Below are 24,294 nucleotides of genomic sequence, written 5' to 3' on the forward strand. Positions count from 1 at the left end.
CACACACACACATACACACACACATATACATATATATCCATATTCAGCTACACAAGAGAATATTACTCAGCCATCAAAAGGAATGAAGTCTTGCCATTTGCAATGACTTGGCTGGAGCTAGAATGTATTATGCTTAGCAAAATAAATCAATCAGAGAAAGACAAATACCATATGATTTCACTCATATATGGAATTTAAGAAACAAAACAAATAAACATATGGGAAAGGAGGGTGGAAAGAGAAGAGAGGGAAATGAACCACAAGAGACTCTTAACAATAGAGAAGATACCAAGGATTGATGGAGGGAAGGGGGTGGGGGATGCGCTAGATGGGTGATCGGTATTAAGGAGGACATTTATGATGAGCACTAGATGTGGTATGTAAGTGATGAATCACTGAATTCTACTCCTGAAACCAATATTGTATATTAAATAACTAAAATTTAAATTAAAAGTACAACAATAAAGAAAAAGACAGAAGGAGCTTTTACTATATTTACATCCAACAGAACTTCACGAAGAACAATCCTTATTGCACAATCAGGTCCCTTGGTGGGTGAGGCATTTCACGTGGTGGAGTGGATTGGAAGGATTAGGACTGTATGGGGCATCAGTTCTTCCTGAGGGTAGCTTGGGGCTCCTCTAGCTCCCCCGCCCCCAACTTCCACAAGTTTATCTGTGTTTTTGTGTCAGTACCATACTGTTTTGATTACTACAGCTTTATAATATAACTTGAAGTTCAGAATTGTGATGCCTCCAGTTTTGCTTTTCTCTTTGAAGATTGCTTTGGCCATTCAGGGTCTTTGTGGTTCCATGCAAATTTCAGGATGGTTTGTTCTAGTTCTGTGAAAAATACTCTGGTATTAATAGGAATTGCATTAAATATGTAGATTGCTTTGGGCAGTGCAGACATTTTAAATGTTTGGTAGAATTCACCTGTGAAGCCATCTGGTCCTGGACTTCTGTTTGTTGGGATTTTTTTTTTATTACTGTTTCAGTGTCTTTGGCAGTTTAAATTTTGGTCTGTTCAAGTTTTCTATTTCTTACTGTTTCAGTTTTGAAAGTTCATATGTTTCTATGAATTTATCCATTTCTTCTAGTTTGTCCAATTTGTTGGCATTTAGTTTTTCAGAATACTCCTTATAATTGTTTGTATTTCTGTCATTTTGATTGCTATTTCTTTTCTCTCATTGCGATTTTATTCATTTGCTTTGTTTCTCTTTTTTTCTTGATAAGTCTGACTAGAGGTTTACTGATTTTATTCATTTTTTCAAAGAACCGGTTCCTGGTTTTATTGATTTGTTGTATTGATTTTTTAGTTTCTATACCTTTTATTTCTGCTCTAATCTTTATTATTTCCTTCTTTCTGCTTGTTTTGGGTTTTGTTTGTTGTTCATGCTCTATCTCCTTTTGGTGTGAGATTCAGTTGTTTGTTTGAGATGTTTCTTGCTTCTTGAGGTAGGCCTGGACTGCTATATACTTCCCTCTTAGGACCACTTTTGCTGCATTCCAAAGGTTTTGGACCACTGTGCTTTTATTTTCATTTGTTTCCATGTATTTTTTAAATTTTTTCTTTATTTCTTGGTTGATTGATTTATTGTTTAGTAACATGTTATTTAGCTTCCATGTATTTGTAGTCTTAACAGATTTCTTTCTTGATTTCTAGTTTCATAGCATTGTGATCAGAAAAGGTACAGAGTAGGACTTTGATCTCTAGAATTTGTTGATGCTTCTTTTGTGGCCTAATATGTGATCTGGAGAATGTTGCATGTGCACTTGAAAGGAATGTGTATTCTGCTGTTTTAGGATGGACTGTTCTGAATATATGTTAAATCCATCTGGCCCAGTATGCAATTCAGTCATTGTTTCCTTGTTGATTTTCTGTTTAGATGATCTGCCCATTGATGTAAGTGGGTGTTAACATCCCACACTGTTATGGTACTATTATCAATTAGTTCCTTCATGTTTGCTATTAGCCTTTTTATGTATTTGGGTATTTCCATGTTGGGTGCATAAATACGTGCAATTGTTAGATATTCTTGCTGGATTGTCCCCTTTATTATGATATAGTGTCTTTCTTCACCTCTTGTTACATTCTTGGTTTCAAAATCTAGTTTGTCTGATATAAGTATTGCTACTCTGGATTTCTTTTGATATCTATTTGCATGGTAAATGTTTCTCCATCCCCTCCTTTCAATCTGCAGGTGTCCTTAGGTCTGAAATGAGTCAGTCAACTGTAGGCAGCATATCGATGGATCTTGGTTTTTGTTTTGATTTGTTTTGTTTGTTTAATCTATTGTGTTACTCTATACCTTTTGATTGGAGCATTTATTCCATTAACATTCAAAGTATTATTGATAGATATGTATTTATTGCCATTTTATGACTTGTTATGTGGTTGTTTCTAAATATTTTCTCCAATCCTGTGTTGTCTTTCTTTCAGGGTTTACTGGTTTTCTTTAGTGATATATCTGCATTTATTTATCTTTATTTTTCTCATATTTGTTAGTGGTTTTTCATTTGTGTTTGCCATTAGGTGTGTGTATATCATCTTCTGCTTACAGAAGTCTGTATTAGGTTGATAGTCATTTAGGTTTGAACCCATTCTTTTCTCCTCTCTTCCCCACGTTTTAAGTATATGGTATCATATTTTACATCCTTTTTTTGTGAGTTCTTTGACATATTTTTTATAGAAAAAAATATTTTTACTAGTTCTTTGACATATTTTTTATAGAAAAAAATATTTTTACTATTTTTGTGTTTCCTAGTTTCATACTGTCATGTTTGGCTTTTTTTTTTTTTAATCCAAAAAATCCCTTTTAATATTTCTTGCAGGACTGGTTTAGTGGTCATCAACTCCTTCAGTTTTTGCTTGTCTGGAAACTCTTTATCTCTCCTATTCTGAATGATAGCTTTGCTAGATAGAATATTCTTGACTGCAGATTTTTGCCATTCAGAACTTTGAATATATGATGCCACTCCCTCTGGCTTGGAAAATTTCTGCTAAAAAATCCCCTGATATCCTACTGGGATTTCCCTTGTATAGTACTATCTTCTTATGTCTTTCTGCTCTTAAAGTTTTTTTCTTTGTTGCTATATTTTGCCAATTTAATTGCAAAATGTCTTGATGTGTATCTGCTTTTGTTGATTTTGATGGAGATTCTCTGTGTCTCCTGGATCCGGATGTCTGTTTCCTTCTCCAAATTAGGGAAATTTTCAGCTATTGTTTCTTCAAATAAAATTTCTGCCACCTTTTCTTTCTCTTTTTCTTCTGTGATTCCTATAATACAAATGTTATTACATTTGATGCAGTCACTGACTTCCTAAAAGCTATTCTCTTCAGTTTCACTTGATCACTTTTCGGAGGGGAAGATGGTGGCGTAGGAGGATGCTGGGCTCACCGCGTCCTGCTGATCACTTAGATTCCACCTACACCTGCCTAAATAACCCAGAAAACTGCCAGAAGACTAGCAGAACGGATTCTCTGGAGCCAAACACAGACGAGAGGCCCACGGAAGAGGGTAGGAAGGGCGGAGAGGTGGTGCGTACTACATGGACTGGCGGGAGGGAGCCGGGGCGGAGGGGCAGCCTGCTGGCCAAGCAGAGACCCCGAGTTTGGCTTGCAAAAGCAGAGAGGCTGGATGGAGTGTGTTCAGACAGCGAGCAGGACTTAACATCTTGAAGGTTATAAGTTAACAGCTCTTCTCAGAGAGCGGGAAGGCTGGAGGACAACGGTAGGGAGAATTGTTGAGGCCCGGGATGAGAGACCTCAGCTTGGCAGGGAACAAAGGTGCTCTCCAGCGCCATCTCCCTCACCCATCCCCCAGCCAAAATCCCAAAGGGAACCAGTTCCTGCCAGGGAACTTGCTTGCACCGCACAAACACCCAACGCTGTGCTTCTGTGGATCCATCCCTCCGGCGATGGGTCTGACTCCCTCCTGGTGTTGCAGAGCCCCTCCCAAAGCGGATCACCAAGGATAAGTGAGCTGACCCTGCCCCTCCTGCCCCTGTGCACCTTGCCTATCCACTCCAGCTAATACGCCAGATCCCCAGCATCACAAGCCTGGCAGTGTGCAAGTAGCCCAGACGGGCCACGCCACCCCACAGTGAATCCCGCCCCTAGAAGAGGGGAAGAGAAGGTACACACCAGTCTGATTGTGGCCCCAGCGGTGGGCTGGGGGCAGACATCAGGTCTGACTGTGGCCCGTCCACCGATGCAAGTTATTCAAGACAGCACAGGGGAAGTGCCCTGCAGTTCTTTCCAAAATGACAAAATGGAAGAATTCCCCTCAAAAGAATCTCCAGGAAATAACAACAGCTAATGAACTGATCAAAAAGGATTTAAACAATATAACAGAAATTGAATTTAGAATAATAGTCATAAAATTAATCGCTGGGCTTGAAAACAGTATAAAGGACGGCAGAGAATTTATTGCTACAGAGATCAAGGGACTAAGGAACAGTCAGGAGGAGCTAAAAAATGCTATAAACGAGCTGTAAAATAAAATGGAAATGACCATGGCTCAGATTGAAGAGGCAGAGGAGAGAATAGGTGAACTAGAAGATAAAATTATGGAAAAAGAAGAAGCTGAGAAAAAGAGAGATAAAAAAATCCAGGAGTATGAGGGGAAAATTAGAGAACTAAGTGATGCACTAAAGAGAAATAATCTGTGCATAATTGGTATTCCAGAGGAGGTAGAGAGAGGGAAAGGTGCTGAAGGTGTACTTGAAGAAATAATAGCTGAGAACTTCCCTGATCTGGGGAAGGAAAAAGGCACTGAAATCCAAGAGGCAAAGAGAACTCCCTTCAGACGTAACTTGAATCAATCTTCTGCACGACATATCAAAGTGAAACTGGCAAAATACAAGGATAAAGAGAAAATTCTGAAAGCAGCTAGGGATAAAAACGCTCTAACATATAAGACTCGTGCCAGATCTCTCTACTGAAACTTGGCAGGCCAGAAAGGAATGGCAGGAGATCTTCAATGTGATGAACAGAAAAAAATATGCAGCCGAGAATCCTTTATCCAGCAAGTCTGTCATTTAGAATAGAAGGAGAGATAAAGGTGTTCCCAAACAAAAACTGAAGGAATTTGTCACCACTAAACCAGCCCTACAAGAGATCCTAAGGAGGATTCTGTGAGCCAAAGTACCAGAGACATCGCTACAAGCATGAAACCTACAGACATCACAATGACTCTAAACCCATATCTTTCTATAATAACACTGAACGTAAATGTACTAAATGCGCCAACCAAAAGACATAGCATATCAGAATGGATAAAAAAACAAGACCCATTTATTTGCTCTCTACAAGAGACTCATTTTAGACTTGAGGACACCTTCAGATTGAAAGTGAGGGGATGGAGAACTATTTATCATGCTACTGGAAGTCAAAAGAAAGCTGGAGTAGCCATACTTATATCAGACAAACTAGACTTTAAATTAAAGGTTGTAACAAGAGATGAAGAAGGGCATTATATAATAATCACAGGGTCTATCCATCAGGAAGAGCTAACAATTATACATGTCTATGCGCCGAATACGGGAGCCCCCAAATATATAAAACAATTACTCACAAACATAAGCAACCTTATTGATAAGAATGTGGTAATTGCAGGGGACTTTAACACCCCACTTACAACAATGGATAGATCATCTAGACACAAGATCAATAAAGAAACAAGGGCCCTGAATGATACATTGGATCAGATGGACTTGACAGGTATATTTAGAACTCTGCATCCCAAAGCAACAGAATACACTTTCTTCTCGAGTGCACATGGAACATTCTCCAAGATAGATCACATACTGGGTCACAAACCAGCCCTTCATAAGTATACAAGAATTGAGATCCTACCACTTGATTATTTTCCATTGCTCTGTTTTTGAGTCATTAATTGGTTGCTCTGCTTTTCCAAGCCTGCTGTTCATTGCATCAAGCTTTTGTCTAATCTCGTTTATTGCATTCTTGATCTCTGATTGGGTCTTCTTTATGTCTTTATTTATGTCTGATGTCTTCCACTATTTTCTCAAGTCCAGTGAGTATCCTTATGATCACTACTTTAAATTCTGCTTCAGGCATGTTACTCATCTCGGTTTAACCTTGATCTCTGGCTGTGACCTTATACTGTTTTTCATTTGGGATAGACTTCTCTGTCTTCTCTTTTTTCTATGCCTCTGTGCCTGTTTCTCTGTGTTAGGAATGTCAGCTATATCTCCTCCTTGTGAGGTAATGGCCTTTGTAGAAGAGGTCCTATACTACCCTGCTATGTGGTGTCCTCTGCTCCTCAGGGCCTGGTGTTTCTGGGAGTGTCTCCAATGTATGCTGCATGTGTCTGTTCTTTTGTCCTGGCTGCTTTATCCTTCAGACTAGTTGCCTGCAGTGGCTTTCTTTGCCTGCTATGGGCAGTGTTTGATCCCTGGCCTGAATGTGCCATGTTTTAACTAGGTGTGCTCTGGTCTGTTTGTTAATCAACATCTGTCATTGTCATTGGAACTGAAGCTCCACAAATCTTTTGAGTCAAGAGAGGTGGTGTTGGCAGGAGTTTGTGCCTATCTTCTTGGGGAGAGGGGCCACCTCTCTGGTACTGAGGAAGGGCTGTTCCACCAGGGCCTAGGGGAGGCAGGACTTGGTATAAGTAAGGCAGGTAGTTAGTGTTGGCTCTGTTGCCACAGATGGCTTTGCTGATTGCCACAGGTGGCTCTGTGCTTATGCTGAGGTGTCAGGGAAGGAAATAGCACCAGCCGGTTCCTTTGTTCTAGAGGGGTCTCTCTGGGAACACTGTCTCTCTGGGACAGCTCCAAGGTAAGCAAATAACCTCCTCACTGTGTGCCCCAGGCGATCTCTAGATTGCTGTTTCCACACACTGTATGCCTGCTGGTTGTTTGCCTGACTTCTTTCCAAGAGCAACACGATGCCCTCTGGGCTCTATCTGTGCCAAGCCCACCGACCTTTAGAACTATAGGTTTTAAGCCCTGCTAATTGCCAGAAGTCACGAAACTTGGCCCCTTTTGCTTTCCAAGACAATTGCTGTGGAGAATTGTCCACCGCATCTGCTCTTCAGTGTGTCTGTCTCTTGCTCTTCTTCATGACCTTGGCTCTCTCCTAACCACAGCAGCCACAATCCATTTCTCTTCCAAACCAAGTCTCTGCACTTCCCACCTTCTTTGATGTGGCCTCTTCTCTTGTGGGACCCAAGGAATTTAACAAAAATCCCCTACCCCTGGACAAGCAGAGCAAGACTAACTCCATTTTGTGCTACACCCACCATCTCATGTATAACCCCCACCCTAGTCAAGCCCCTGAGCACCCCCTTACTGGAAACCGGCTCACATAGGAATGCGGAACCCCTAACTGCCAAAGAATGTAAACCCCGCCTTTTGCCCGCCAAACTTGCGCGCCAATTCTTAAACCCCGCCTTTTGCCCGCCAAACTTGCGCGCCAATTCCGACCAGAGTGATAGGCTAGTTCAAACAATTACTATAGGGTAAATTGTAATTCAGTTGGTCACCTGCATGTGGACTGACATGACTATGCAGCTTTCTGTGTGTTACAATCCCATTGCTACGCCTCTTAACCTAGGGGTACAAGTCCCTGCTCCGCTGTGTCGGGTATACTTGGGCCCAAGCTCCAGCTTGCAAATAAACCCTCGTGCGTTTGCATCGGTATGGGCTCCTTGGTGGTCTCTCGGATTCGAAATTGGGGGCATTACACTCTACCTTCAGTTGTGGAGTTTGTCTTATCAGACTTCAGGTTGCTTTCTGGGACATTTAGGATGATTTGATAGTTATCTTGTATTCATGGGACTTTTCTGTCATGTTCCCCTCCTCTTGTCTACACAATATGTTTTAAAAAAATAATAATTCTCAAGCCTCAATGTCTGCTACTCTGGCATATTTACTATCTGGGGCTATTGACACAGGAAAAAGAGCAAACACAAGAAAATCATGCTGCTTTTTTTCTGCCTCTTTTTCTTAAACATAGATGAAATTCCCCTATTAAAGATATCCTGCCTGAACCAGAGAAAAGTAACATTCAAAGATAAGAATTTGAGACTGAGTGAATTCTATACACACAGACTTTGTCAAAATCATTTTCTTCCTTTAGCTTCTCCACATAGTCACTTCCTTACAATCACCTTTCTTTGTTCAATCTGATGTAAAAGTAAGTGGGTTTTCCTCTCTTAAACCACCATGATGAGTTTTTGGGGGGATAGTGGGGTTCATGGAGTAGGGATCCAATGACCAAGAAAGAATTCTTGAAGACATCTTTGGTGCCAAAAGGTGATTTTATTAAAGCATGGGTACAGGACCCATGGACAGAAAGAGCTGCCCTGGGACCATGAGGAAAGACTGGTTGTAAACTATGGAGTTGGGGGAGATAAAGTCCAGGGGAAGTTTCTAATGAGATTTTCATATGCTAAAGACTCACAGGATACTGGAGGCTGAGCTATTGTCAAGTTAAGATTGTTTTCCCTCTAGCAAAGCATTCACATTAAGACATTAGGGAGTTCCTGGAGAAATGTTGTACTCTGCCAGCCTCAAATATTTGCCAATGGGCTACAGGTTATAAGGAAATTTAATTTTATCTGCCATTTCCTTCTGCCTTTGTTTCCCACATCAAACTATATATTAGAAAGGACTGCAAAAATCTCTAATATTTGCTTTAGAAAATATAGTTATTTTTCTTAAAATATTATTTACGTTACCATGTAATGATTTATTCCTTTTTATTTTTAAATAAAATAATAAATGTGTTTAAAATAAAAGAAGTGGGTTTTGCCATTTCTTTAGGTCTTCATTCTGTATGAAGCCTCCATGTCATGTAAAACTTTGCATTAAATAAATTTCTATACATTTCTCTTGTTGATCTGTTTTATGGCAATTTAATTTAATTTTCAGGCCCAGGTGGAAAGAATCATAAGAGAGTAAAGGTAAAAGTTTGTTTCCCCTATAGATCTTACTCCTAGGATGTTATATATTAGTTAACTATATCTTATACAGTTCTCTTTTGAACCATAAGGTAAAACTTATCATCTCTATATTCTCTCAACATTTATTATTTATCTGTATGTCTTAGATCATACGCATACAAATGAATTCCCTCCTACTTAGTTAGATATCATTTATGCAACATCATTTTAAGCATACACCAAGTGCAAGATACAGTGTTAACTCATTTATGAGGGGACATATCTGAATATGGTGAAGTATAAGGGCTTTGGAGTCAGGCACACTTGAGTTCAAACTCCACCTTCTACCAATTACTAGCTGTGAGGATGAATTTTCTAATAAAGCAATTAGTAAATTTACTAATAAAGTGAATTTATAAATTCACTAATGAAGCACAGATTTCCACTCTGTGACTTCTTTTCTCATTCTCTTAACAATCTCTTGAAGAGCAGAGGTTTTAAGTTTTGATAAAATCCAATTTATTAACTTGTCCTTATATGGATCATGTTTTTGGTGTCATATCTAAGAAATCTTTGCCTAACCCAAGGTCACAAAAATTTTTTTGTTGTTTACTTCTAGAAGTTTTATTGTGTTGGTTTTATATTTAGCTCTATGACCCATTTCGAGTTAACTTTTGTGTATAGATTGAATTCAAAATTTTTGCATATGGCTATCTAATTGTTCCATCATTGTTTGTTAAAAAAGACTATCCTCTCTTTACTGAATTACCTCTGCATATTTGTCAAAAATCAGTTTTGAATATAGGTGAGTCTATTTTTCCCAACCCATGGACAGGGCATATCCCACCATTAAATTAGATCTTCCTTAATTTCCCTCAGTGAAGTTTGAAGTTTTCAATGTATAGATTTTTCACATATTTTATTTAATTTATACCTAAGAGTTTCATATTTTTGATGCCATTGTAAATAATATATATGTATTTTTAAAGTAGGCTCCACATAGAGCATAGAGCCCAAAGTGGGGCTTGAATTCACAACCCTGAGATAAGAAACTGGGCTGCAATCAAGAGTCAAATGCTTAACTAACTGAGCCAACCAGGCACCCTGTAAATAGTATTTTTCTTTTTAAGTTTCAATTTCTTATTGTTTGTTCCTCCTGTATAGAAATACAAATAATTCTTTACTGTAACTCTATGGGTATATAATTCACACATCATAACATTTATCCTTTTAAATGTACAATTTATTGGTTTTTAGTATATTCATAAATTGTACAACCATCACCATAAATATTAAAATATTTCATCACCCAGAAAAGAAACTCATTACCAATCATTCAACGTTCCCCTCTTCAATCAGATTCTAATGACCAGTAATCTAATTTCTATCTTATTGACTTGCTTATTTTGGTTATTTCATCCTCTAATTTATGAGATATCATTCTCATATTTCCCATTAATTATTTAGATATGTTTTCCTTTAGTCACTGACCATACTTATAATAACTGATTTAAAGTCTTAGTTTAATAAGTTCAACATCTGAACATCTTCAAGGACAGTTTTTATTGGTTGCTACCCCCTGTCCCCCATGTTCATGTTTTCTGTCTGTGTGCATGTCTTATAATTTTTTGGTGAAAAATGGACATTTTATATAACATAAAGGGGAAATTTTGGAAATCAGATTCATCACTCCTTCCTCTAGTTTATTGTTGTTTGTTCTTGTCATTATTTTTGCTGTTTGTGACTTTCCTGGACTAGTTCTCTTAAATCTGGATTCTTTGTCATATATAGACACTTAAGTCTCTGTTAGGTAGGCTTAGTGGTCACCTAAAATTGGACAGATACATTGAATAAATAAATTTCCAAGCATTTGCTGAGAAGCACTGTGTGTGTGTGTTGTGTTTATTTTTAATACTGTAGCAAGTGATTTACAATTCGTCCTTAATTCCCCCTTTCTGCTTTCACAAAAGCTGAAGGTCAACCAGAGGTGAGAGATTAAGACCTTCTCAACTTTTTCCTGGTCATGTGTCTGGCCCTGAGCCTATGCATGATCTAGATTTCTAGGACTATCAGCTTTTCAAAGCTCCCCATAGACATCTTATTCCTCAGATTTTCTTTTCATGTTTTTTTGGTCATCCCCTTATAAGCCCCAACAGAATCATCACCTCACGCCGTTGTAATGTTCAGCAATTACCACTGATTTTTTCTGGCCAACACCCTACTGATAGAGCTGTCCTCACAGAGCAAGCTGAGTCAGCTCAAATAAAGAGAAGCCCTGAAAATAAACCCTTTCAAGGAGCTGCCAGACAAGAGTGACAAACCTTTTGAGGTAAGTCTGTTGGAGAAGTCTAAACTTAGTGCTCCCCCTACACTGACAGAGGCTTTTGGTTTTCACTGTAGTTGTGAGACTCTTGGTTTTAAAGGTTATGGACAAGGGAAATGGGGAGGAAAATAGGAAAAGTTAAAATACCAAAAGCTCACCATTTTTACAATTCAGATGGCTTTGTTGAATAAATGCTCTTCCAAATAATTGGTTAATTGCCAATTGGCCAATTGGCCAATTGGTTAATTGCCAGAGTTGGGGGGGGGTGGGGGGAAGGATTTTGGTTATTCATAATGGCTAGTGTTCTCATTATTATTATTATGGAGGATCAGACTTTTGGAGGCCTTTATCATTCTGGAAGTACTTCCAAAACAATGTTTTTTATATATAGATCTTTCATCTTATAACCTTGCTAGATTCACTTATTAGTACTAGTAGCTTTTTTGTAGATTTAATTGGTCCAAAATGTGGACCAATGAATTTTGGCTTCTGGCAGATCTTATTAAGTGTTCCAGTAAACTGAGAGACAAAAAATTGTGGAAGACATTACCTGGGCTCAAAAGCAAGTACCAGGGTTCCTCTTCTGCTTTCCATCCAACTTATGTGGAATTCGCATGGACATTTCCTGTCAGGAAATAAGTATTCCATTGTTTGTTTTATGTACAAGTGGCTATGGGAAGCAATCTGAGGTCTTAATGTTCTGACTAGAAAAGAAATCTCAGAGTCTGTCTTGCAGACAACTCTTCCTACAGACATGCAGAGAATGTAAGTTCCATGACTTGGGTTTGGACTTAGAATGTCCACACTATAGCCCGAATCTTTATCCATTTTCTCCATTCTACCATTTGTATGAAAGTCCTGGTTTTTAAGACTTTACAGTGATTCTTCCTGGTTAATTTATTAGTCATTAATTCTTAACAGAAGGCATTTTCTTTCAATTTGCTTATAGACATTCATAAGCATTTATGAATTTATTTATGTATTTTTTTTGTGGGGGGGGGAACTCCGGAGGGGAGGATGAGGGGGTCTTGTGGTGACACTGCTGGGGAGCTTTCCTAACCTAAAAAAATCAGTTATTAATATTTATTTGAATCAATTGTCTAATTTTTAGTCATCCAAAGGCCTGAAGGTTAGAGAGGCACAGGGACAAGTTTTGAATTTGTGATACCCACATGTGTGTTGACAGAAGAAAACTTTAGACACAGAATTAAAATACAGATCTTTCAATTCACCTTTATATCATAAGGCTTTCCAGTTGTACTTGCTCCATTCAAAACTTCAAAAGAACCTATGAGATGAGAACTGCCAGCAAGCTTGAGGAGGGAATAAGTCTCTCTGAGAACAGACAAGACAAAGTAAGACACAGGCTCATGACTGGTCTTTTTGCATGGTATAGCTTGTCTCTTTCCTCAAGGTATCATTGATAGAGGACACAATGGGTCAGGGCTTTGAATACTGAAATCATTTTGTAAGCAGCAAACTGATGAAGTTCAATCTGTTTATGTTCAGAACATGCAGCAGTTCACATGCATAATGATATTTAATGGTTCTGATTTTGACAAGATTAGTAACTTGTTCTTCAAATAGGTAATGAGTGCTGATGATGTACAAGAGAAAAATGAGGCCTATTCAAACACAATACAGGAAGAATACATGTTTTTCTCCACTCTGGACTTATATTAGTAAGACCTGCCTAAGAAGCCCATAAGGCTGAGACTTACAAGCACATATTCTCCCAAAAAAGCATCGCATCTTCTAGTCTGTGTTTAGTTTATTTGGTTGTCTGGATATCATATATCTACAGTGAAAGCAGATGAATGTGTCAGATGTTTTTCCCTTTTTACTAGCTGATCAGGATCTTCAGTTCATGGCTGATCGGCCATCATGTCATAGATGTTAGTCAGCCACATGCAGTGTTTTCAGTCTTTGGAACACAAATCCACACCCACACAGATCTGGGGCTTTACATCTTTGGGATGTTTCCTCACTCAGTAATCAGGGAGTTCAGAGTTCAGGGCTTTAGGCTTCAAAACCACCAGAGACTGAGAGGGCTGTAGATTACTCTCAACTGACATGGCATCCCTGAGACTAGTCTGCGTTTGGATGCACCAAGCCAGTGAAGTCTGTAAGAAGCTCCGTTGGTTTCACAATTAGTTTATCACTCACCTTTTACAGCCAGAAGCCAAGAGCAAAATGGGTACTAGACTGCCCAAAGATTCACTGTATTAAGTACTCAAGTGTCTTAAATGGAGTGTAGAAACTGCAGGTCATAATCTTCCCTTATCTCTACTAGTGTAATTTGTTTCTCTATACGGAATACATTTCATAGATAATTGCCTCTATTCTCTCTCCACAACCGTTTTGAAAATACCATGCTTTCTTCTTATAACAGCTGATAAGTTATTAGTAATAAAGAATTCTGCCTTTTCATTCTTAACTCATTTGAAATGCAATATATTTGAATACTTTAACATTCACCCTCAAACTAATCTTCTTCGGAAACTTATCCCAGAAAGTCCGAAGTAAATGGAACTTTTTGGTAAATCAGACTTTTTATTTAGGGCAGGACTTAGAGATATTTTAATCTCTTAAGGCATTAAAGAATTTATAAATTATTTTAAACCAATGAAGAGTAGTATTTATGTATTTTGAATGTTAGCAACATCACCTTTACTGGAATGGGGAAAAGAGAATACATTTTGAAAGAAATACAAGAAAATGCATCCACAGTCCCACCAATTGGAGTTAAGCATATTAACTTTTTAGCATATTTATTTCTGTTTTTCCCCCCTCAGGTTAAAAAAAATGCACGTTATAAATGAACATACAAAAAATTCTTGAAAAATTAGAATGTTACTCCCATTTCCAAGTAAACTTTTATCTTCACCTTCACCTCTGTCATGATCCATATTGATTCAACCTCCAAGTACAGACAATTGCTTTATCAGAATGTTTCTATGCACTTTTATACACACCACACACACACACACACACACACACAAAGTGTTTTTTTTTTCTGGGTTTTTTTAAACATAAAATAGTGGTACACTTGATTTATCAGCTTACTTTTGCATTCAACATTATTTTTGAGGGCTCTCTGTATTGGTGAATACAGACAGAATAATTCACTTTTATAACAATTGAATGATAATCCATGGTATTTAATTTCATTATTTCCCTATTGCATTGTGAGGTTACTTTATTTTCTTTTCCGTAATAAAGCATATGAAATGTTCACCTTTGTCTCTGTCTCCTTATCCAAATGTATTTCTTTAATCCAGAGACCTGAAAGTAGAATTGATGAGAGATTGGGTATATACATTTTCCCATTTAATACATACAACCAAATTGCTTGCAGAATGGTTGTAATGATTTTTACTCCCATCAGGGAAGTGTTGGAGAATGTGGATTTGTATACTGTCACCAATATTTAACACAGTTGGATATTAAAACATTGCCCTTCCAGAAAGATGAAAAATAATTATCATTATTTTTTAATTTAAACTTAATTTAAATTTTAGTCAGTTAACATACTGTGCAATATTGGTTTTAGGAGTGGAATTCAGTGATTCATCAATTACTACAACACCCAGTACTCATCACAACAGGTGCCCTCCTCAGTCAGTACCCATCACCTACCCAGCCCATCTCCTACCCAACTCCCTCCATCACTCCTCAGTATGTTCTCTATTGTTAAGAGTCTCTTGTTCATTTACTTTTCTTCTTTTCCAACTTCTCTTCCCATATCTTCATCTGATTTGTTTCTTAAATTCCACATATGAGTGAAATCGTATGGTGTATGTCTTTCTCTGATTGACTTATTTAGCTTAGCATAATACATTCTAGCTCCATCCAAGTCATTGCAAATGGCAAGATTTCATTGTTTTTGATGGCTGAGTACATTGTCTGTGTGTATGTGTCTGTGTGTGTGTGTGTGTGTGTGTATAATGGATACCTATAGTTATTTATAGTTAATTTGTATTCCCACCAACAGTGCAAGAGCATTCCCCTATCTCTGCATCCTCACCAACACCTGTTGTTTCTTTTGTTGTTAATTTTAGCCATTCTGAGAAGTGTGAGGTGATATCTCACCATAGTTTTGATTTGTATTTCCCTAATGGTGATTGATGTTGAGCATCCTTTTATGTGTCTGTTAGCTATCTGGATGTCTTCTTTGGAAGTGTCTACTTATGTCTTTGGCCCATTTCTTAATTGGGTTATTAGTTTTTTTGGAGTGTTGAGTTTGATATGTACTCATAGATTTTGGGTACTAACCCCTTATCAGATATGTCATTTGCAAATACCTTCTCCCATTCCTTAGGCTGACTTTTAGTTTTGTTGTTTCCTTCACTGCGCAGAAGCTTTTTATCTTGATGAAGTTCCAAAAATTCATTTTTCCTTTTGTTTCCCTTGCCTCCTGAGACTTATCTAATAAAAAGTTGTTCCAGCCAAGGTCAAAGAGGTAGCTGCCTGTGTTTCTATATCCACTCATCTATTGATGGGCACTTAGGCTGCTTCCATAATTTGGCTAGAGCAAATAACATTGCACTAAGCATAGGGGTGCATATATCTTTTCCAATTAGTGTTTCTGTATTCTTTGAGTAAATACTCAGTAGTAGAAATATAGGATCATAGGGTAGTTCTATTTTTGACTTTTTGAAGAAACTCCATACTGTTTTCCACAATGGCTATACCAGTTTGCATTCCCACCAACAGTGCATGAAGGTTCCTTTTTCTCCACATCCTTGTCAATACCTGTTGTTTCTTGTTTTGTTTTTTTTTTTAATTTTTTTTATTTTAGCCATTCTGGCAGGGGTGAGGTGATATCTCATTGTGGTTTTGATTGCATTTCCCTGGTGATGAGTGATGTTGAACATCTTTTCATGTGTCTGTTGGCCACCTGGATGTCTTCTTTGGAGAAAAGTGTTATACCTTTTTCTCATTTTTAAGTAGATTATTTTTGGTGTTGAGTTGTATATGTTCTTTATATATTTTGGATACTAACCTTTTTTCAGATATGTCATTTGCAAATATTTTCTCCCATTCCATAAGTTACCTTTTAGTTTTGCTGATTGTTTCCTTCGCTTCCTCCTTATGCAGAAGCTTTTTATTTTGATGTAGTCCTAATAATTTATGTTGTTTTTGTTTCCTTTGCTTGAGGAGACATATTTAGAAAAATGTTATGGCTGATGTCAAAGAAATTACTGCCTGAGCTCTCTTTTAGGATTTTTATGGTTTCAGGTCTCAAATTTAGGTCTTTAACCCATTTTTAATTTATTTTTGTATATGGTATAAGTGGTGCAGTTGCGTTCTTTTGCATGCGGCTGTCCAGTTTTGCCAGCACCACTTGTTGATGAGGCTTTCTTTTTTCCACTGCAAATTCTTGCCTCTTTTGTGGAAGATTAATTGACCATATAATGGTGGCTTTGTTTCTGGGCTCTCTATTCTGTTCTCTTAATCTATGTGTCTATTTTTGTGCCAGTATCATACTATTTTGATCACTACATTGATCAAAGTTGTAATATAACTTCAAGTCTGGGATCGTGATTCCTCCTATTTTGTTGTCTTTCAAGATTGCTTTGGCTATTTGGAGTCTTTGTGGTTCCATAAAAAAATTAGGACTATTTTTTCTAGCTCTGTGAAATATATTCTGTTTTTATTTTGATAGTGATTGCATTAAATATGTAGATTGCTTTGGGTAGTTTGACATTTTAACAATATTTGTTTTTGCAATCCATGAGCATGCAATAGCCTTCCATTTGTTTGTATCATCTTCAATTTCTTTCATCAATGTTTTCTAGTTTTCAGAGTTAACATTTTTCACATTCTTGGTTAAGTTTATTCCTAGATATTTTATCATTTTGTGTGTAATTATAAATGGACTGTTTTCTTACTTTCTTTTTTTAGTGTATTATTTCTTTCATTATTAGTGTATTTTTTATTAGATTTTTATTAGTGTATTATTTCTTTTATTATTAGTGTATAGAAATGCAATGGATTTCTGTATATTGATTTTGCATCCTGTGACCTTACTAAATTTATCAGTTTTAGCAGGTTTCCTTTCTTTCTTTCTTCCTTCCTTTTCTTTCTTTCTTTCTTTCTTTCTTTCTTTCTTTCTTTCTTCTTTCTGGTTTTCTCTGTAGAGTATCATGTCATGTGCAGAGAGTGAAAGTTTTACTTCTTCCTGACCAATTTGGATTTATTTTGTTTCTTGTTTGTTGTCTGATTTCTGTGGCTAGAACTTCCAGTGCTATGTAGAATAAAAGTGGTGAGAGTTAACATCCTTTTCTTATTCTTGACTTTAGGGGAAAAGTTCTGAGGTTTTCCTCATTGAGAATGATGTTCGCTGTGGGCTTTTCATATATGATCTTAATTATGTTGAGATATCCCCACTCTAAATTTGCTTTGTTAAGGACTGGAATTTTTTTCATGAATGGATGTTGTATTTTGTCAAATACTTTTTCTGTGTCTATTGAAATGATTGTATGGTTTTATTCGTTCTCCTGTTTATGTGATAAATGACATTGATTTGTTAATATTGAAATATCCTTGCATCTCAGCAATAAATTCCACTTGGTCATGGTGAATATTTTTTAATATATTGTTAGATTTAGTTTGCTAATATTTTGTTGAATATTTTTATATCTATGTTCATCAGAGACAAGAGCATGTGTTTCTTTTTTTGTGGTGTCTTTATTTGGTTTTCATATCAGGGTAATGATGGCCTCAGAGAATGTATTTGAAAGCTTTATTTCCTTTTCTATTTTTTGGAATAATTTGAGGGAATAGTTATTAACTCTTTGAACATTTGGTAGAATTCACCTGTAAAGACATCTGGTCCTGTACTTTTTTTTTGTTGGGAGTTTTGGATTACTGATTCAATTTCATTGTTGATAATCAATCCATCCAAGTTTTCTATTTTTTCCTGCTTCAGTTTTGGTAGTTTATATGTTTCTAGGAATTTTTCCATTTCTTTTAGGTTATCTAATTTGTGGGCATATAATTTTTCTTAATATTTTCTTATAATTCTTTGTATTTCTGTGATGTTGGTTATTTTCCCTCCTTCATTTCATTTTTTTGAAGACAGTACCATATACTCTATTGATCATACATGGCAAGGTAGGAATCCCCAAGCTCCTCCCCTTCCTCAGAGGGTCTACAATATAAACTGTGGAGGTTGGGAGCTTCTCAGTATGTTGGCAGGTGAGTTGGGGCAAGGACTCCCCAGCAACTGAGGGCCTCTGTCTTCCTCTTGCTCTTGCTGGGGCTAGTGGTCCAGGGGGGGTCTTACTCCTTGGAGGCCATGTGGACCATAAGGTCCATCACCCAGTTGCTGAAGCCAAATTCAATGTGTCAAGGAAATGAGCTTGACACAGTGGTCATTGACAGCAATGCAGTCCCAGCATCAAACGTGTAAGAGTGAGTGTTACTGTGAAAGTCTCAGTAGACAACCTGGTCCTCAGTGTAGTCCAGGATGCCCTCGAAGGGGCCCTCTGATGCCCGCTTCACCACTTCCTTGATGTCATTGTATTTGGCAGCTTTCTCCAGGCAGGGGGTCACATCCATGATTGACATATTGAGGGTGGGTACATGTAAGGCCATGCCAGTCAGTTTCCCATTGAGCTCAGGGATGACCTTGTTTACAGTCTTGACTGTACCAATAGAAGCAGGGATGATGTTCTGGACAGCACATCTATCATTACACAGTTTCCCAGAGGGGGTATCCACAGTCTTCTTGGTGGCAGTGATAGCATGGACTGTTGTCATGAGTCCCTCTATGATGCTGAAGTTGTCATGAATGAGCTTGGTCAGAGAGGCCAAGCAGTTGGTGGTGCAGGAAGTATCTTGACAGAGTTGTCAGACTTCTCATGGTTCAAAACGATCACAAACATGGGGGCATCAGCAGAAGGAAAAGAGATAATGACCCTCTTGGCTCCACCCTTCAAGTGAGCCCCAGGCTTCTCCATGGTAGTGAAGACCCCAGTGAATTCCACAATATACTCAGCACCAGCATCACACCATTTGATATATGTGGGATCTTGCTCCTGGAAGATGTAGCTGGGCTTTCCAATGATGAAAGTTTCCTGTTCTTGGCCTTGTCTGTTCTGTGGAATTTGCCATGGGTGGAATCATAGTGTGGAACATGTAGACCATGTTGCTGAAGTCAAGGAAGGGGTTATTGATTGCAACAATATACACTTTTCCAGTATTAAAAGCAGCCTTGGAACCAGGCCCCCCAATATGGCCAAATCTGTTTACTCGAACCTTCACCATCATCTATCAGGGACATGGCTGGCACTGCACCAAAAGATGCACCTATCTGTCAAATGGGAAAGAGCAGAGAGCCTGTCTTCTTTTGTTTCTAATTTTGTTTATTTGACTCCTTTTTTATTTTTATGACTCTGGTTAAAGGCTTATCAATTTTGTTGATCTTTTCAAAGAACCAGCTCCTGGTTTCATTCATCTCTTCTATTTTTAAAATTTTATTTTCTATTTTGTTTATTTCTGTTCTAATATTTATTATTTCTTCCCTTCTGCTGGCTTTGCATTTTGTTCTTCTTTTTTAGCTTCTTTAGGTGTAATGATAGGTTGTTTACTTGAGATTTTTCTTGTTCTTTGAGGTAGCCCTGTATTTCTATATACTTCCCTCTTAAACCAGCCTTTGTTGCATCCCAAAGATTTTGGACTGTTGTGTTTTCATTTTCATTTGTCTCCAAGTGTTTTTTAATTTTTTCTTTGAATTTTTGGTTGACCCATTCATTGTTTAGTAGCATGTCATTTAACCTACATGTATTTATGGTCTTTCTAGATATTTTCTCATGGTTGTTTCCTAGTTTCTTAGCGTGGTGATTGGTAAAGATCCATGATATGACTTCAATCTTCTGAAATTGTTGAGTCTTGTTTCATGGCCTATTATGCTGTCTATTCTGGAGAATGTTCTATATGCATTTGAAAATAATGTGTATTCTGCCATTTAGGATGGAATGTTCTGAATAGGATGAATAGGACGGACTTCTCTGTTAGATCCATCTGGTCCAATGTGTCATTTTAAGCCACTGTTACTTTGTTGATTTTCTGTTTATCTAAGATCTGTCCATTGATGTAAGTTGGTGTCAAAGTTATTATTGTACTACTATCAATTATATCCTTTATGTATGTTATTAGCTGCTCTACTTTTTGGGGTGCTTCAAGTTGGGTGCATAAATATTTACAATTGTTAGATCTTCTTGTTGGATTTTTCCCTTTTTGATAATATACTGTCCTTTTTTGTCTCTTTTTACATTGTTGGTTTTAAAATCTAGTTTGTCTAATATAAGTATTGATACTCTGGCTTTTGTTTGACATCTATTTGCACAATAAATGTCTCTCCATTCCCTCACTTTCAATCTGCAGGTGACTTTAGGCCTAAAATGGATCTCTTCTTTTTTTTTTTTAATTTAAATCCAAGTGAGTTAACATATAGTGTAATAATGATTTTAGGAACAGAACTCAGTGATTCATCACTTACATATAACACCCAGTGCTCATCCCAACAAGGGCCCTCCTTAATACCCACTAACCATTTAGCCCATATCCCACCCAACACTCCTCCAGCAACCTTCAGTTTGTTCTCCGTATTTAAGAGTCTCTTATGGTTTGTCTCCCTCTGTTTTTGTCTTATTTTTGTTTCCCTTTCCCTATGTTATCTCTTTTGCTTCTTAAATTCCATATATGTGTAAACTCATATATATGTCTTTCTCTGACGATTTCACTTAGCATAATACACTCTAGTTCCATCCACATTGTTGCAAATGGCAAGATTTCATTCTTTTTCATTGCCAAGTAGTATCCCATTGTGTACATATACCATATCTTCTTTATCCATTTGCTAATCAGTGGACATTTAGGCTCTTTCCATAATTTGGCTATTGAAGATAATGCTGCTATAAACATCGGGGTCCATGTGCCCCTTTGAGTCATCATTTTGTATCCTTTGGGTAAATATCTAGTAGTGCAATTGCTGGGTCATGTAATAGTTCTATTTTTAATTTTTTGAGGAACTTCCATACTGTTTTCCAGAGTGACTGCACCAGTTTGCATTCTCACCAGCAGTGCAAAAGGGTTTCCCTTCCTCTGCATTCTTGCCAACATCTGTTGTTTCCTGAGTGTTCATTTTAGCTATTCTGAGAGGTGAGGTGATATTTCATTGTGGTTTTGATTTGTATTTACCTGATGATGAGTGATGTTGAGCAACTTTTCATGTGTCTGTTAGTCATCTGGATGTCTTCTTTGGAGAACTGTCTATTCATGTCTTTTGCTCATTTCTTAATTGGATTATTAGTTTTTTGGGTGTTGAATTTGGTAAGTTCTTTATAGATTTTGGATACCAACCCTTTATCTGATATGCCATTTGCAAATATCTTCTCCCATTCTATCTGCTGCCTTTTAGTTTTGCTGATTGCTTCCTTTGTGTGTAGATTTTTATATTGATGAGGTCCTAATAGTTCATTTTTGTTTTTATATCCCTTGTCTCTGGAGACATGTCAAGTAAGAAGCTGTTGCAGCCAAGGTCAAAGAAGTTGTTGCTTGTTTTAATGGCTCCCTGTCTTATATTTAGGTCTTTCATCCATTTTGAGTTTATTTTCATGTAGGGCATAAGAAAGTGGTCTAGGTTCATCTTCTGAATGTTGCTGTCCAGTTTTCCCAGCACCATTTGCTGAAAAGACTGTCTTTTCCATTGAATGTTCTTTCCTGCTTTCTCAAAGATTAGTTTGCCATACGTTTGTGGGTCCATTTCTGGGTTCTCTATTCTGTTCCAGTGATCTATGTGTCTGTTTTTGTGCCTATACTATACTGTCTTACAGCTTTGTAATACAGCTTGAGGTCTGGAATTGTGATGCCTACAGCTTTGATTTCCGTTTTCAACATTACTTTGTCTATTTGGGTCTTTTCTGGTTCCATACAAATTTCAGAATTGTTCTAGCTCTGTGAAGAATGCTTGTATTATTTTGATAGGGATTGCATTGAATATTTGGATTGATTTGGGTAGTATTGACATTTTAACAAGATTTGTTCTTCCAATCCAGGTGCATGGAATGTTTTTCCATTTTTTTATGTCTCCTTCAATTTCTTTCATAAGCTTTTCATAGTTTTCAGTATATAGATCTTTTACCTCTTTGGTTAGATTTATTCCCAGGTATTTTACGGTTTTTGATGCAATTGTGAATGGGATAGATTCTTTTATTTCTCCTTCTGTGGCTTCATTATTGGTGTATAGAAATGCAACCGATTTCTATACATTGATTTTATATCCTACGACTTTGCTGAATTCATGTATCTGTTCTAGCAGATTTTGGGTGGAGTCTTTTGGTTTTCCATGTAGAGTGTGTTGTCTGATTGTTGAGCCTAGGACTTCCAACACTATGTTGAATAACAGTGTTCAGAGTGGACATACTTGTCTTATTCTTGACCTTAGGGGGTAAGTTCTCAGTTTTTTCCCATTAAGGATGATATTAGCTGTGGGTCTTTCATACATGGCCTTTACCATCTTGAGGTATGCTCCTTCTATCCCTACTTTATTGTGGGTTTTTATTAAGAAAGATGCTGTATTTTGTCAAATGCTTTTCCACATCAATTGATAGATAATGTGGTTCTTATCCTTTCTTTTCTTGATGTGATGTATCACATTTATTGATTTGTGAATATTGAACCAGCCCTGCATCCCAGGAATAAATCCCACTTGATCGTGGTGAATAATTCTTATAATGTATTGTTGGATTCAATTGGCTAGTATCTTGTTGAGAATTTTTGTATCCATATTCATCAGGGAAATTAGTCTTTAGTTCTCCTTTTTAGTGGGGTCTTCGGTTAGAATCAAGGTGATGCTGGCCTTGTAGAATAAGTTTGGAAGTTTTCCTTCCATTTCTATTTTTTGAACAACTTCAAAAGAATAGGTGTTAACTCTTCTTTAAATGTTTGGTAAAATTCCTATAGAAAGCCATCTGGTCCTTGACTCTTGTTTGTTGGAAGATTTTTGATTACTGATTAAATTCTTTACTGGTTGTGGGTCTGTTCAAATTTTTTATTTCTTCCTGTTTCAGCTTTGGTTGTTTATACATTTCTAGGAATTTGTCCATTTCTTCCAGATTGCCTAATTTGTTGGCAACTAATTGTTCATAATATTCTTTTATTATTGTGTGTATTTTTGAGGTGTTGGTTAGGATCTCTCCTCTCATTTGTGATTTTATTTATTCAGGCCTTTCCTTTTTCTTTTTGATCATTCTGGTAGAGGGTTATCAACATTGATAATTCTTTCAAAGAACCAGCTCCTGGTTTCATTTGTCTTTTCTACTGTTTTTTTTTTTTGTTTGTTTGTTTTTTGTTTTTGTTGTCAGTATCATTGATTTCTGCTCTAATCTTTACTAGTTCCCTTTTTCTGTGGTTTGAGCTTCATTTGATGTTCTTTTTCCAGCTCCTTTAGGTATAAGGTTAGGTTATGTACTTGAGACTTTCTTCGTTTTTTAGGAAGGCCTGGATTGCTATACACTTCCCTCTTATGACTATAGTTGTTGCATCCCAGATATTTTGGGCTGTCATGTTATCATTTTTGTTGGTTTCTGTGTACTTTTTAATTTTCTCTTTAATATCTTGGTTAATCTATTAATTACTTAGTAGATATTCTTTAATCTCCAAGTATTCATGGCCTTTCCAAATTTTTTCTTGTGGTTGACTTCAAGTTTTGTAGCACTATTCTGAAAATACCAATGATATGATCTCAATCGTTTTGTACTTGTTGAGGGCTAACTTGTGTCCCAGTATGTGATATATTCTAGAGAATGTTCCATGTGCACTTGAGAAGAATGTGTACTCTGCTTTAGGATGAAATGTCCTGAGTACAACCATGATCAGTCCGTGGTTGTAAGTGGGGAGTTGAAGTCCTCTATCATTATGGTATTATTATCGATGAGTTTCTGTATGTTTCTGATTGATTTATATATTTGGGTGCTGTCAAGATGGGGGTGTAAATATTTACATTAGATCTTCTTGGTGGAAGATTATGATATAATGCCCTTCCTCA

At 37.1% G+C, this 24,294-nt stretch overlaps 1 pseudogene; it reads right to left on the reverse strand.

Moving 5' to 3' along the window:
* Window positions 1–18,522: 18,522 nt before the first annotated feature.
* LOC123586525 lies at window positions 18,523–19,526 on the reverse strand (annotated as a pseudogene).
* Window positions 19,527–24,294: the final 4,768 nt, after the last annotated feature.

Source organism: Leopardus geoffroyi, chromosome C3, assembly GCF_018350155.1.
Source record: "Leopardus geoffroyi isolate Oge1 chromosome C3, O.geoffroyi_Oge1_pat1.0, whole genome shotgun sequence".
NCBI lineage: Eukaryota > Metazoa > Chordata > Mammalia > Carnivora > Felidae > Leopardus > Leopardus geoffroyi.